General features: G+C 46.8%; 1 long non-coding RNA gene across 1 annotated transcript; it reads right to left on the minus strand.

Annotated features, from left to right (window-relative positions):
* Window positions 1–1,163: 1,163 nt before the first annotated feature.
* Window positions 1,164–2,575, minus strand: LOC129630149 (uncharacterized). The gene is made up of 2 exons (XR_008703558.1): window positions 2,317–2,575; window positions 1,164–1,802 (listed from the first exon to the last, which is right to left on the minus strand). It is a non-coding gene; the product is annotated as an uncharacterized LOC129630149 (long non-coding RNA).
* Between the last annotated feature and the right edge of the window lie 5,859 nt (window positions 2,576–8,434).

Here is an 8,434-nt window from a genome sequence, read left to right on the forward strand (position 1 = left end):
AGAAACCGACTCAGGACAGTTACCTGGGCCCTGAGGCCTGGGCACCTGCCACATGTGAGATCTCTGATCTCTGACCCTCAGTTATTTGGCTTTTCTGGACATCAGCCTCAGAAAAGGGAAGGCTGTTTCCAAATGGGAGCCTGGCTGAAGTCTGGACTGATGTGGACTGGCTCTGGTGAAGGTTAGGCTTGTCTGGAATTGGAAGATGTCTGCTTTGGGTACAGCCTCTGTGCCCTCGCTGCCTCCAGGCAGTCTCCCCAGATTTCTCACTACCCTACCTGGTCTCCTCATCCTCATGCATTTGTTTTTTTCAAAACTAGGACCTTTATTTTCATGCAGTGATTTTTTTCGGGTTTTTCCTGCACCTTCATGGCTGGGTAAGGGCTTTCTCTAGTTACAGCGTGCACGGCTACTCTTCGTTGTGGTGTGTGGATTCTGGGAGCGAGGGCATCAGTAGTGGCAGCAGACGGGTTTAGTTGCTCCAAGGCACGTGGAATCTTCCTGACCAGGGCTTGAACCCGAGTCCCCCACATTGGCAGGCAGATTCTTATCTACTGGGCCACCAGAGAAGTCCCCATCCTCATGTGTTTGATTTGCCAACACTTTCCTAGTGAAATATTCGCTCTTCAAACATACTCTTCAGTTTCTCAAAGGCAGGACCTGTGCCTCTTCACACCCAGGTCCCCCCATAGTAGGTGGGTGCTACTTTCTCATAGCAGGTGCGTTAAGGCTAACTGCCAGAGGAATTTGTCCACCTCCCTGTCTACCCGATATTTCCTTTCTGAAGTCCCAAAGCCACCTCAGACTCATCACAGCGGAAATGCAGCCTCTGGAGACTTTTCTCCCAAACCTTTTCCCCCTCCCCCCACCCCCACTACATAAATTCCACCTTCATTAACAACGCCATCTTCCAGTCCCTGGAGTCCAGAGACCTGGCCTTCATACCTGACTCCTCCCTTTCTCTATTCCAGCAGTTCATCTCTGGATAGGCTCTCAGTTCGTCCTGCCCAGTGGGGCTGATTCTGTTTCTCCATCTCCTTTGTGCCTTGGAAACCCCAAGCCACATCTCACCGCACGGCTGGGATAATGATCTTTGTCTTTGAGCTCCCATCTCACCCCACCCTTAGGACCCATTGTCCACACAGCAGCCAGCAAGATCTTCCTTTTTTGTTTTTACAACTAGACTTTATTTTTCAGTTTTAGATTTACAAAATAATTGGGATGATAGTACAGAAATTGGGCTAGTAATACATATACCCAGTTTCCCTGATTATTAACATTTAACATGAGGATGGTATGTGACAATGAATGAACTGATATTGATACATCATTAACGAAAGTCCATGCTTTATTCAGATTTCCTTGTTTTTTTTTCCCCCTAATATCCTCTTTCTGCTCTGGGACACCCTCCAGGGGACCACGTTACATTTAGCTGCCGTGTCTCCTTAGGCTCCTCTTGGCTGTGACAGTTTCACACTTTTCTCGTTTTTCATGATCTTGACAGTTTTGAGGAGGAGGGGGCAGGTGTTTGTGGAGTGTCCTTTGGGATTTGTCTGCTGCTTTTCTCACGATCAGACTGTGAGCAGGGGCATGTTGGAAGGCAGACCATGTGCCACACAGACCAGGTGCCATTGTCGTCGCCTCAAGTCAAAGGTAATACTATCGATGCGCCATCATCTCGCTATTGACTTTGGTCACCTGCCTTGGCGTTCATGCTCCTCAGGCATCTCCGCTGCGAAGTCACTCTTTACCCTTCTCCATGCTATTTTCTCTGGCAGGAAGTCTCTATGTGCAGCCTACACCTAAGGAGTCATGGAGGTTATTAAAACTCTAATAAATCAGGGACTTCCCTAGTGGTCCAGTGGTTAGGACTCTGAGCTTCCACTCCAGGGGGCACAGGTTCAATCCCTGGTGGGGGAACTAAGATCCCACATGCCATGAGGTGCAGCAAAACAAACAAAAACCCTCTAAATCAGATCCTCTCACTCCTCTGGCTCAAACCCTGCAGTGACCTCTCCTACCCTTGGAATAAAGCTGGCCTTTCTGATCTGGGGTCTCCTAGCCATGCTTCCCTCCCCAAACCTCATCTCTGCCATTCCCTCCCCCAGCTTACCACACCAGCCACGATGGCCTCCGTCTTTCCCTAAAGCATGCCAACTTTGTCCCCACCTCTGAGCCCATGCAAAGATCTTCCCTCTGCCTGCACCCCTTCCCCTTACTCCTCCTCTCCTGGCCACCCCCTTCTCATTCAGGACTCTCTCAGCTCAAATTCACCCAAATCCTGGGGGAGACCCCAAACGCCTGGGTCGGGCTCACCAGGTCTTCCAACTGTCACATTTTTGACTTCTTGCTGGCAGCTTGAAACCAACCACAGTGAGAGTATTTACACCACAGTGAGCAGCAGGTGCTACGGTTTAGGGCTTTTTCCCTCCCTGATAGCTGACTACTCAACATTGACCGGGACAGCATGGGGGGACATGACCGACCCTAACCCCAGAGGGTGGATGGCAGAGTGGTCTGTCTTGATGATGAACAAGCCAGAAAAAGGAACAGCAAGAAAATAATTCCCAAGAAATCGTTGCTGCAGACCTGCCTGCCCACAGGAGCTTGATCTGAGATGGCTCCAGCTGGTGCTGCCTTAAGAGCCCGGCAGAAGCAGCACAGGTCTTCCTCAGAGGTCAGCTCATTCAGTCTAGGCCACAGAGAATCCCCACAAATAATTGTCCAAGGGCATCGAACAAAATGGTTGAAGAAAACCTAGCTCACAAGGGAACAGAGCACTATGAGCAAGAGCCAGCAGAAGCAGACTCACAGAAACCTGGGGGACTGGATTATCCAGATTCTAAGGCGCTCATGTTTATTGACCCTGGTTAAAATTCCCTGGTGGCTCAGATGGTAAAGAATCTGCCTGCAAGGTGGGAGACCTGGGTTCGATCCCTAGGTCAGGAAGATCCCCTGGAGAAGGAACTGGCTGCCCACTCAAGTATTCTTGCCTGAAGAATCGCATGGACCAACGAGCCTGGAGGTTAGAGTCCATGGGGTTACAGTCAGTCAGACACGACTGAGTGACTAGCACACACACAAATAAATCATCAGCAAGCTTGAAAATGTTTACAAGGATCAACAGCAAGCTATGAAAAGCAACCTAGGAGATTTGTTAAAGAACAAAACAGAGCTGGTAGAAATTTAATAAATAATAAACACAATTATATTTGACAGAAGACTGGACACAGCAGAAGGATTAGTGAGATATTAGGAGAAATCCATAACTACAACATGGAGAGAAAAATATAGAAAATACCAGAAAGAGAAAAACGAGAATGGGAGGATTTATTAGTTATACCTTTGTTTGGAGTTTTAGTGAAGCAAGAGAGAATGGGGTGGGAAACCATTGTAAGACAGAATGGCTCAGGGCACTTCCCTTCCCTGGCGGTCCTGTGGTTAAGGGGGCTTCTCAGGTGGCGCCAGTGGTAAAGAACCCTCCTGCCAGTGCAGGAGACTGAAGAGATGTGAGTTCAGTCCTGGGGTCAGGAAGAACCCCTTGAAGGAGGGCATGGCAACCCACTCCAGTATTCTTGCCTGGAGAATCCCATGGACAGAAGAGCCTGGAGCGCAACAGCCCATGGGGTCGCAAAGAGACGGACATGACTGAAGCGACTTAGCACATACCCGTGATTAAGACTCCACTTTGCCAGTACAGGGGTCTGGGGGTTCAATCCCTGGTTGGGGAATAGGATCCCTCATGCCTCACAGTGTGGCCAAAAAAAAAAAAAAAAAAAAGAGAGAGAATGGCTAGGAATTATCCAGGACTGATAAAGAGATGTCAACAGAATTGAAGAGGCCAAATATTTGTTGAATGAGTGAAGAGTGAATAAAAGATTCCGTGATAAGTGTGCCCTGCCCCCTCCCTTCCCTCAGTTGTGAGCTGCATTCAGGAGGGGAGAGGGAGCCCCCCACTCCTCCCAGGCCCCCACGTTCCTCTCCCAGGCTTGCACACAGCAGGAGCTGGGCCACGTCACTGAAAGCCGTCAGCCTGCTGCCAGCTCCTGGTGCCAGATGTCCTTCACCCACTGTTCAGCCTTTGTCATCTCGCCTCGCCTCCCTTGTTATCTGTGTGCTTTAAAATAGACAGGCCGGAGGAGGAATGTTACCCAGCTACTGAGCTGTGGCTAGCCCAGCCTGCAAACCCCGAGAGTCTCCAGAGCTTTCCCCTCAGGGAAGAGGCGTAGCTTCACCTGCTCAGCCGTCTTTCTCTTCTCGAACAAAGACAAATATTTCCAGCCCAGAAAAACCATCCCAGCCCTTCCAGCCAAGAGGACAGGAGGAAGGAGGGTTAGAAAGGGTTTCTGTAGCTTTTTATTTCCTCTGTCAAGCCCCTGCCAGGCGTCGGGGGAACCTCAGGCCACCCAGACCAGGCTGCCGGGGGTTGACTTGTCAAGAGGCAAGATCTGCCCATGCAGGCTTTTCTATACATATGCCTTATTTTTTTTTAATCTATTTTTATTAACTTATTTATTTGGCTGTGCAAGGTCTTTAGTTGTGGCATGTAGGATCTTAGTTCCCTGACCAGCGATTGAACCCGGGCCCCCTGCATTGGGAGTGCAGAGTCTTAGTCACTGGATCACCAGGGATGATCACCCTGCGATGCCTTATTTTTACAGTCAAGGAGCTGAGACAGGAATTAGCCCCATTTTCCAGATGGGAAAAGAGAAGTCTAAGAAATAAAATCATTTGCTCCTCCTGGAGCGTGTACCTGGTAACCCAGGTGCTCCAGTTACCCAGACCAGGCTTCAGTAGTTGGAGCTCACGGACTCGGTTGCTGAGAGGCATGTGGGTCCTCCCACACCAGGGATCGAACCAGTGTCCCTTGGTGGTTTTTTTTTTTTTTTTTTTGGCCCTAGTTTACAATTCATTGGCAGGGACAGATCAAACCCAGGTGGAAAAGGTTGCAGATGGCTTGCAAAAGAAAATGTAAACAGGTGCAGGTCGATTGAGCGCAAACAGAAGGCCTGGATTGCCAGATGAAGTGCCGATAGTGCTGTGAGACGCAGGAAGCTTGAAAAGATTATGCAGAGTGAGACAAAATCAGACAGAAAAGCATCAATACTATGTGATGCTTCTTATACGAAATATCTGAAAGAGGCAAACTCATCGAAATAGAAGAGAGGTCCCTGGGGTGAGGGCGATGGGGAATCGGGGAGTTGTTGTTTAAGGGGGACAGAGTTTCAGTTTATGCTGATGAAAATCGGAGTTGATGGTGGAGGTTGTACAACAATGTGAATGTGCTTAATGCCGTGGAGCTGCAGATTTAAAAGTGGTTAAAATGGCAAATTTTGTGTATATTTTACTACGAAACGCAAATAGTTTTCAATGGTGGCAGCTGAACTACTTTTGTATCTATTAATAGATGAATCTTAAAACAGAGAACGATGTTGAATAATATGCCACTTGAGTTTTTAATTTAAAAAATTCACCATCAACAATATACTAAATAAATCTGCTGTGTGAATATATGTACATATGTTAAAGATAAAAATGGTCAAAAAAATACACCCCAAGTTGAGTTAATAGTGGTCTCTCTTGGGACACAGGATGGGGTACAACGTTAGGCGGTCAAAGGGGCACTTAGGTTCTGATTTATTTGTGTTTAAAGGGGGATGGTGAGGCTAGCTGAATAATATTGCTATTTAGTCGCTAAGTTGTGTCTGACTCTTTGTGACCCCATGAGATCCCACCCATGACAAAGGTCATGCAGAAGAGACCTGACGGGCAAAGGCGGATCAGGCCTCAAGGGACCCCCTGAATCTGCTCGAGCATCTACCCCAAAACCAGAGTCAGTCTGTCTTACTATTTTGTGCCTTTCACCAACTCTTCTGACATTAACAGGGGGCTATCCCCAACCACCTTTCTCTGGAAAAAGTCAACTTAGGGCTCTAATTAATAAGTCTCCTGGGCATGAAAAGAATATTTCTATTTTAACCCCTCTGTTGGCATTCTAGCTTGCCTGACAGGTTTATCCATACTCTTACAATTAACACACATGATTGTTCACAACTCCCTAACCTTGAAAGGCATGGGAGGCCAAAACATTCTAAAAGTCCTAATGAGCATAGAGTCCTTTAAGGGATGAAAAATTATTAGAATAGATAGTACTGGTAAAGGGCTTCATTGTTGAGCCAATGCTTGCTACCAAGTGCCCATATCCCTTATCCCTGGTACACCTGGGAGTGCATTAGTTAACATAGTTGGAATGTAAGAAAAACAAGTAGTAGCCTTGGAATTAACCTCATCAGACCTTTGAGCTAATTGGTTCTTTCTTTCTTGTAACCCACCATACCTTTGCTCTATGAAATGTAACTTTGTTTAGTACTTTTTGACGGTGATGCAGATTGAAAAAAAAAAAAAAACACTTTAAAAGAAAAAACAAGTTTTCTGGTTGACCAACCTTTATCAAAAAAGAGTCATAAAATGTTGGCAGGCCACAGGGCCAGAAGATAATGTACCTAACACAAAGACCCTTGTAAATGAAAAGGTATGCAGAAAACATCCTGGTCCCGGTGAAGGTCAAACTGATGTAATGTTGAGCTGACTCTGTATGACTTTGCATCTTTCATTTCCCTCTATGTACAAGTCAAGGTATAAAAGTTCCTTTTGAAAATAAAGTTATGGGCCTCGCTCACCAAAGCTTGGTCTCCCCGTGTCATTCTTTTTTTCCTTTTCCTCCTTTTCTCTCTCTGTTCTTCTTTCAGGATGACTCCTTAGAACACAGGAGCTTTATTGGCTTTCTGTATTAATCAAGGAAGATCAAGCCTCTTTCTCTTCTCTTTATTTTTTCTCCTTTATTTTCTTATCGTTCAACCCCAGACTATCAGGTTTCAATTTATTATAAGACCCGTGTCATCTCTCTCTGGCCGATGCCGTCTTTCCTGAGGGTACCCTAGGATCCTGCCAGGCTCCTCTGTCCATGGGATTTCCGAGGCAAGAATACTGGAGTGTGTTGCCATTTCCTTCTCCAGGGAAACTTCCCAACCCAGGGATTGAACCCGCATCTCCTGCATTGGCAGGCGGATTCTTTACCGCTGAGCCACCAGGGAAGCCCCAAAGGGGCTCTTAGATTCTGACTTATTTCTGTTTAAAGAAGGATGGTGTGGCTGGCTGAATAATACTCCCCCAAGTAAACCCACATCCTAATACTCAATACCTGTCACATTGCCTTATGAGGCCAGAAGGGCTTAGCAGGTGTGTTCAGTTAAAGCCCTTGAGATGAGGCATCTCCTGGTCATCCAGGTGAGGTCGATGTGATCACAGGGTCCTTATGAAAGGGAAGCAGGGGGGTCAGAGTGAGGGAGGGGGCATGATAGTGGGAGCAGAGGTCTGTGCGATGCACTCTGAAAATGGAAGGTGGCCCCCAGCCAAGGAATGCGGGCAGCCACCAGAAGCTGCAAGAGGGCAAGGAAGGGGACCCCCCCCCAAGCCTGCAGAAGGGGCCACTTCCGCCAGCACTCCACCCCACCAGCATGCAGAAGGGACCAGTTCCACCAGCACCTTCCGCTTAGGACTTCCTGACTTCAGCCTCTTGATATCCAGAACAGTGGAAGAGTGAATTTGTGTTTAAGTTGGTGGTGGTTCGTTAAAGCCACCACAGGAAACGAATACAGAGGGATTCATTTATGACTTGTGCAGTTCAAAATTGTACAGGGGAGAGGCTTGGGAGGAGAAGGCAGATTTGGGGTGCATCAGCTAAGGCAGCCCCTTCTGCAAGATGAGAGGGAACTAGGTGGGCTTCTGGAAACCCTGAAGCTGGGAACACGAGGTCAGGAGGTGGGAGGTGACTCAAGTGTGGGAGGATGTAAGTGATGAGCTTCTGTAGAGCCGCTTCAGGAGCTGTAAGGTGTAAGGAATAAGCTCTCATCTTCACACGTTTTCTGCCAAAGATGAGACACACAAAACTTCACAGTGATTAGAATGTTCCAGATTTAATGCCTGAATTAACACCTTCTGTCGAGAAGAATCTCTTTTTTTTTAATGCATGGAATTAAGAGAGAGAAAAAAAAACTCCAACTATTTTCAGTGCTGATAGAGGAAATGAAAAGGGAGGCAGTGTTTGCTGAAAAAGCTTCAAGTGCTTTTGAAATGCTCTGCAGGTCAGATCATGTTATTAAACAGTCACGTTGCTTTATCTTCTTTAGTGGCATGATCACAAAATTATAGATTCCGTGAAGTCAAATATGATCCCCCCTTTTAAAAAGGAAAAAAAAAAAAAGGTGAGGAGTGGGTGGCAGGGTGGAGATGAAAATAGTGACTTGAAAATGCCTTGAAAAAAATTCCAGGAAGGAAACGCAAGAGGCTGTTAACAATGGCTTTTTGTTTTGCCTCCATGTCAACTGATTTAAAATTGGATTTTTATACCATTTTATGACCTTAAAAATTAAAA

This window comes from Bubalus kerabau, chromosome 16, assembly GCF_029407905.1.
Source record: "Bubalus kerabau isolate K-KA32 ecotype Philippines breed swamp buffalo chromosome 16, PCC_UOA_SB_1v2, whole genome shotgun sequence".
NCBI classification, from domain to species: Eukaryota; Metazoa; Chordata; class Mammalia; order Artiodactyla; family Bovidae; genus Bubalus; species Bubalus kerabau.